The sequence below is a fragment of the Peromyscus californicus genome, unplaced genomic scaffold, assembly GCF_007827085.1.
Source record: "Peromyscus californicus insignis strain IS unplaced genomic scaffold, ASM782708v3 Scaffold_21__1_contigs__length_65335640, whole genome shotgun sequence".
Taxonomy (NCBI): domain Eukaryota; kingdom Metazoa; phylum Chordata; class Mammalia; order Rodentia; family Cricetidae; genus Peromyscus; species Peromyscus californicus.
Genome location: NW_026294514.1, coordinates 32,906,597 through 32,914,565, shown reverse-complemented (window position 1 = coordinate 32,914,565; position 7,969 = coordinate 32,906,597).

The window sequence follows — 7,969 nt, the reverse complement described above, 5'->3', positions numbered from 1 at the left end:
TGCTGCCCGTATTGGTCACTGTTGTCCTGTACACAGCACACAGCTGCCGAACGGAGCACCTAGGGCTCGTAGTGGAAATCTCAGTGCACCTGCACAAAAAAAAGAAGTGCCAAGAATAACCTAAACCCTTAATGACTTTGTAGACCCAGAAGCCCCTCTCTTGCCTCAGTTGCTCACAGATCCTAGCTGCTGTACCCCCACTTCCTGCACAAACTTCCCTTACTCTCGTTACCACACAGTCGCTTGCAGACTGTTACAAAAAACGTCCACTCTCTGAGTTCTAACTCGGGAAAAGTAACTTTTTTCTCTTTAATATTTTCTCTTGTTCCTCTTTCTATCCCCCCAAGACTAGCTAAAATCCTATGCCTGCTTGCCCCGATGCTCTAGGAATTCTCACTCTTTCTAAAGATGCACCCCACCCCAGGAGACTGGATGCAGATTTCATTCCTGAGCTGACCTGCCTTTTTGACTCTAACTCAAAGTCCGCTGTGGTGATTTGAATAAAAGTGTCCCCCATAGGCTCATAGAGAGTGATACTATTAGGAGGTGTGGCCTTGTTGGAGTAGGTGTGGCAGCGTTGGAGGAAGTGTGTCACTGGGGGGTGGGCTTTGAGGTCTCAGATGCTCGGGCCTGGGTGTGTCATTGTCTCTTCCTGCTGCCTGTGGATCCAGATGTAGAACTCTCAGCTACCTCTCCAGCACCATGTCTGCCTGCATGCCGCCATGCTTCCCACCATGATGACAATGGACTAAAGCTCTGAACTGTAAACTAACCTCAATGAAATGTTTTCCTTTATAAGTGTTGGCGTGGTCATGGTGTCTCTTCACAGCAATAGAAACCCTAAGACATCTGTCTTCTCCCAGCAGCTGAGTTCTTTAGCTTGCCTGCTTTGTTGTTTTTTCTCTCCAATTCCAATAAAAATTTCCTTGAGTTTTCCTTTTAAGTCCATCTTTAAATTCTGGTATCTATGAGACCAGAAGCCTGTAAAAGAGACCCTTTTATCCTCAGGTAGGTGTTTTAGAATAGGATATTATTTTAACTATATAACGATGTGTTACATTTATGTTGCAATATATTACTTTAGCTGTGTAAAGGTGTGTTATATTTGTTTATGCTGATTTGTTTGGCTATGTAAAGATGTGTTGCTGTTTCACCTTGCCTGTCTAAGGCACCTGACTGGTCTAATAAAAAGCTGAACAGCCAATAGGTAGGCAGTAGAGTGGTATGTGGGGCTGGTGGGCAGAGAGAAAAAGTAGGAGGAGAAATCTAGGCTTGAGAGAAACAAGAATGAGGGAGAAAGAGAGGGAGATGCCTAGGGCCAGCTAGGCAGCTGCCAGCCTGCCAGCCACGGAGGAAACAGGGAAGTAGGACAAACAGAATGAAAGAAAGGCAAAAAGGACAGAGGCAAAACATAGATGAAGAGAAACAGGTTAAATTAAGTCATAAGAACTAGTGGGACAAGCCTAAGTGAAGGCCAAGCATTCTTAATTAATAATAAGTCTCGGTGACTTTATTTGAGAGCTGGTTGGTGGCCCAAGAGAAAGCCTGTTACAGGTAGGTACATTCTTTCCTGGAAACATTCTCATGAGTATACCCCCAAAATCATGTTTTATGAAATTCCCCAGCACTCTGTGGCCTAGTGAGGTCAACAAACAGTAACTCCAAGATATGGATTTTTTTTTTTATTAAGAGGTAAATGGGCAGTTATTGTTCTTATTATGTCTCACAGAGACCCAGCAGCATTCCCAGAGCCTATAAAAGAATCTCAACTGGTATACTGAGCAGGAATCCTTTCTTCCTCCTTTGTGGTCCTATCATTGGGCCTGAATTCTCCACTGCCATTCCACTCACTGAATTCTCTCCTTCCAGAGTGTGGGGGTTATCTTTGGCGTCAACTGTCACTGTGTGTCCCATTTACACCTCTCTAGAAAGACTGCCCATCTGGTCTAATGTAGACACCACCGAGTCAAGGTAGGAACACTTTCCCTCACAGGCAGCATGGGAGTTACTCTGAAAAATAGCACTTGAACTGACAAAGCTGGGCTTGGGAATGATGTTCAGGGGTGAAGGTGCTTGCTTAGCATGCCCAAGGCCCTGGGTTTATCCCCAGGACCACAATAAAAATGAAAACAAAGCAATTGACTTGAGCGGGCAACAATGGCAATATTAACTGTTGTGGGTTTGGTGCCCTGCCAGCCTGCCTTTCAGCGGCTGTTGCCCGCAGCAGCTTACATCATCATCTGCCCTTTCCTGGAATGACAGGCGTATTTGCATCACTCGGAGTTGCGTGGAGTTGCCTACCCACTCCCGCCCCCTTAAAGGCCCTGCCCACTTTGTCCTCTCTGCCTCCTGGTCTCTCAGTCTGTCTCTCTCATGTCCCCACTCCAAGTCAGTCTTTTGCTCTCCTCCTCCCCCAATAAACATCTTGCATTAGATCTGTTATGCATGGCATGGTGATCTCTTATGGGCTCACCTTGGCAGGACCCACCAAAGGTACCTTCTTCAAAGCTTCATCCTAACAGTAATCCCTTCTGTGGAAATCTATTACACATTACACTGCAGGGTAGACACAGACATAATGCTACACTTAAAACAAACCAACCAACCTTATTTTTTGAGATTATAGTATAATTACATGATTGCCTTCTATCCCCTCCCCACCCCACCCCCCATCCCCTTGTTCTTTTTTGAAATTCATGGCTTTTAGTTTTGGTTTTATCAATGTAGGAGATCAAACCAAGGGCTTCTTGCTTGCTAGGTCACTATCACCGATCTGGAGCCTCTGTTATGGTTGAAATGTGAAATGTTCCCTATTGATAAGTATGTTAGAACACTTGATCCTCATCTGGATGAGCCGTGAGGTAGAGCCTAATGTGTAGCTGAAGTTTTCTCCAGTCCTGCTTGGCTCGTGGTCAGGACAAATCTCTCTCACCCGCCAGTCCTGCAGCCGCTCAGACCCAACCAAGTAAACACACAGAGACTTACATTGCTTACAAACTGTATGGCCATGGCAGGCTTCTTGTTATCTAGTTCTTCTATCACAAATTAACCCATTTCTATAAATCTATACCTTGCCACATGGCTCATGGCTTACAAGTATCTTACATGTTGGTACTCATGGCGGTGGCTGGCAGCGTCTCCTGACTCAGCCTTCCTGTTCCCAGAATTCTCTTCTCTGCTTGTCCCGCCTATACTTCCTGCCTGGCTACTGGCCAATCAGCATTTTATTTATACAGAGCATAGCCACAGCACTAGTGGGAGGAAGTTAGTCACTGAAGGCAGGCTTTGCATTTTGATTGTTGGACACCACTTCCTTTATGCTCTCTGCTTCCTGAAAAATGGCTGCAATGTGACCAGCCACCTCACACTCCTGCTGCCATGCCTTCCCAGTCTTGATGGAGAATGTCCTCAAACTCTAAATTACTTTTTGTTGTAGAATATTATTTTAAGATGTGTTATAGTTGTTTATGGTGTGAAAAAATTTTTTTAATAATGCAAAGATGTGATGCATTCCTTTATGCTGCATTTGTTTAACTCTGTGAAGCTGTGCTACTTTGCCTGTCTAAAACACCTGATGGTCTAATAAAGAACCGAATGGCCAATAGTGAGGCAAGAGAAAGGATAGGTGGCATTGGCAGGCAGAGAGAATAAATAGGAGGAGAAATCTGGGAAAAGGTAAGAAGAAAGAGCAAGAGAACAAGGAGAGGAGGACACTAGGGGCCAGCCACCCAGCCACCCAGCCAGCCACGGAGTAAGAGTGAAAGTAAGATATACAGAAGCAAGAAAAGGAAAAAACCCAGAGGCAAAAGGTAGATGGGATAATTTAAAGTTAAGAAAAGCTGGCAAGAAACAAGCCAAGCTAAGGCAGTGCATTCACAAGTAAGAATACGTCTGCACAATCAAAACGACTCTGAGATACCACCTTATGCCTGTCAGAATGGCTAAGATCAAAAACACTGAAGACACCTTATGCTGGAGAGGATGTGGAGCTAGGGGAACTCTCCTCCACTGCTGGTGGGAATGCAAGCTTGTACAACCACTTTGGAAATCAATATGGTGCTTTCTTAGAAAATTGGGAATCCATCTCCCCCAAGATCCAGCTATACCACTCTTGGGCATATACCCAAGGAATGCTCAACCACATCACAAGAGCACTTGTTCGGCTATGTTCATATCAGCATTGTTTGTAATAGCCAGAACATGGAAACAACCTAGATGTCTGTCAACTGAAGAATGGATAAACAAAATGTGGTACATATACACAATGGAATACTACTCAGCAGAGAAAAACAATGACATCATGAGGTTTGCAGACAAATGGATGGATCTAGAAAAAATCATCCCGAGTGAGGTACCCAGACTCAGAAAGACAAACATGGTATGTACTCACTCATAGCAGGATACTAGACATGAAACAAGGATGACTTGTCTGCTACTCACATCACCAGGGAGGCTACCTGGAAAACAGAACCCCAAGAAAGACACAGGGATCGCCCAATGACAGAGAAATGGAATGAGATCTACATGAACAGCCTGGACATGAGTGGGGGTAGTGAAAGGCGAGGGTCAAGGGAAAGAGAGCTTGGGGGAGCGGGAGATCCCAGCTGGATCAACAACAGAGAGGGAGAACAAGGAATAGGAGACCATGGTAAATGAAGACCACATGAGAATAGGAAGAAGCAAAGTGCTAGAGAGGCCCACAGAAATCCACAAAGATACCCACACAACAGACTGCTGGCAATGGTCGAGAGACAGCCCGAACTGACCTACTCTGGTGATGGGATGGCCAAACACCCTAATTGTTGTGCTAGAAACCTCATCCAACTACTGAGGGATCTGGATGCAGAGATCCATGACTAGGCCCCGGGTGGATCTCTGGGAGTCCAATTAGCGAGAATGAGGAGGGTTTATATGAGCGAGAATTGTTGAGACCAAGGTTGGATAAAGCACAGGGACAAATAGCCAAATGAATGGAAACACATGAACTATGAACCAATGGCTGAGGGGTCCCCACTGGATCAGGCCCTCCGAATGGGTGAGACAGTTGATTGGCTTGATCTGTCTGGGAGGCATCCAGGCAGTGGGACCGGGTCCTGTGCTCATTGCATGAGTTGGCTGTTTGAAACCTGGGGCCTATGCAGGATTGTTTGGCTCGGCCTGGGAGGAGGGGACTAGACCTACCTGAACTGAGTCTACCAGGTTGACCTCAGTCTGTGGGGAAGGCTTTGCCCTGGAGGAGATGGGAATGGGGGGGAGGTTGGGGGGAAGGTGAGGGGGACGGGAGGGGGGAGAACAAGGGAATCCGTGGCTGATATGTAGAACTGAATTGTATTGCAAAATAAATTAAAAAAAAAAAAAAGAATACGTCTGCACGTGTGATTTATTCGGAAGCTGGGTGGAGCCCCCCCCCCCCAAAAGTAAAAGAATAAAACACAAACAACAGCTTCTCATCAGGTATTTGATCACAGCAATGAGGAAATGAACCAATCACTGTCTCCTTCTGTTCCCCAGACCCTGTACTCTCTCACACTTTAGTTTTTGACCTTAACCTTCTTTATATATAGATGGTGACTGTCTTCCAGGGCAAACATGGACATCTCTTAAAGTGGAGATCTGTGAGAGAGGTCAAAATATCCCATTCCAAATAGGTTTCCTTGGCATATTTTGGGTTGGTTATTCAAATGAACTATAAATACAGGAATGACTTCAAAAAACCTGTCTTTTATGAAAATTGCATATATATGGGGAATGGTACACAGGCTGGGACTTTTCTCACCCATTATCAACTCAGGAAAGATCTCACTGGGCAAAGATATTAAGAGTCCGACACCTGGCCCAGAAAGGGGTGACCACGGTGGTCTCCTCTATGCTAGGACAAGCTTTGTTACCTTTCTTCATTCCTTTCTTCAGTCCCCTTGCAGCTTGCTACCCCATCCCTAAGTATCCAGCAAGCCTCTGTTCCGGTAGCTCAAAATGTTCATTAGGAGTGAGCAATACCACAACAAACAGTGATAGAACGCTTGCCTAGCACAAGTGAGACCCTCAGTTCAATTCCCTAGTTCTGCCTGTTAGATCTCAGGCAGTGTGTTTGTCCAGAAAGGACCATCTTGGCCTATCTCAAGCTGGGCTAGAGAAGGATTTCTGGCACTTAGATATCACCCAGCATTCCTCAGGAACTTGTGAAATGGGTTCCCATCTACCAAAAGGAGTCATTTCCCTTGTCTCTGGCAGAAAGGACATATGACTTTCCGTTGACATACACTCATGATTGCATATCGAAGCCCATGCTAGGCTCCTATAGTCCCTCGGTTATGAAATGGACAATGTTCCTCTTCAAGGATGGGCTCATGATGCTCTCGCAGATGACTTACGTGGAGACTGCATCTATGTACCTTTGTCTGGTATAAAGTAGCTCTACCATGAGGTGATGGAGTAGTGACCCTTCTCCGTACTCTGACTGAATGCCCGACAGAAACCAACTTATGGTCTGTCCATCGTGGCAGCAAGGCCACAGGGGCAGGAACAGCTCTGTCTGTGGAAGCGGCAGAGAGAGGCGGTGCCTGTTCACAGGGCAGCAGATAAGAAGCAGCTCAGGTCAGAACCAGGATGCATGTAACCTGCAAAGGACCTTCTGACCCACTTCTACTAGCCAGGCTCCACATTTGCCTGGCTAGTATTTAAAATAGTACTACCAGTTGGGGACTGAGTATTTAAGATATGAGCCTGCCTGGGTATGGTGGTGCTCTCCTGTAACCCCAGCTCTTAGGAAGCAGAGGCAGACAGGTCATGAGTTCAAGGCCAGCCTTTGTTACATAGTTGGTTTAATGTCACCCCAGGCTACACGATACTGTCTCACAAAGCAAACAAAAACATAGGAAGACACTTCAGATTCAAATCACAACAGGTAGTTAGAGGCCAGAGAAAAATATTACAAAGATGTGTGATGTAAGCCCTGGGAAATCTCTCTGGACCAATCTCACACAAAATGGGGATGCTTACGGCTCTAAGTGACTGATTTCCTTATCTCTACTCACTTGAATGTATTTCTTTGCTGAGTGTTTTATTTCTTTTCTGCCTGGATTGATCTGATGAACTAGCCATGAGGAATGTTTTTGGAGTCATGACTTCCTCATTTTTGTGGGATGTAGACCGTATACTGAGAAATGATCTAGAAAGCTGGCTGCACCAGAATGCCCAGTGGTATTTGCTCACGGACCTGAGATTCTTCTGGTAAACGGAACATTTAGCTTCAAGCATTTCAGCTCTTGTTTGGAGCATCATACAACATTCTTTAATTTAATGTTTTTGCTTATGTAACTATAGTTAAGTGTTTGGACCTTCTCTTTGTGAGGGAAGGAAGGTTTTGAATTTTACAGACAAATATACATCCACTCTGTTAGTTTTATGAATGTTATTTTTCAAGGCAGCTATGGTAGAATCAAGTGCCTTAGCCCAATATGGAGGCAGGAAATATTCTGTTGGATAGTCTTAGAACATCTTCCCCTCTTCTGATAAAATTGAAGTAAAGTCTTTTTTTATTTTCAAAGAATGATACTCAGAGATTTTCTTATAAACCAAAATTCTTTCAGCGAGGGGATGGGAAACTATTTTGTTATTAATATTCCAGAGAATTTTGTTTCATGTGGCTCTTTAAAAGGAAGTAAGTGATTATTGTGGGTTGGGTCTACATTAGTTGGCTTCTCTGTACTTCCGAAGAGGAAGGCTTTGGACAATGGGGTCATGAACTGTTATTTCAGTATGATTATAAGTAGGTGGGTCCAGACACATCCCCTTTGAGCTTTCTAGTCCAGTCAAACAGACCATCTCTTCTACACTTCCCCATCAGGCTTTCAATAGACTCACAACGAGAAGGTCTACTCACTTAACTATAAAAGCAGTTCTAGGGCTAGGTGATGTTCACATTTGGTTGGATAAAAGCTTAACATTGAAGAAGATGACTAATAATTTT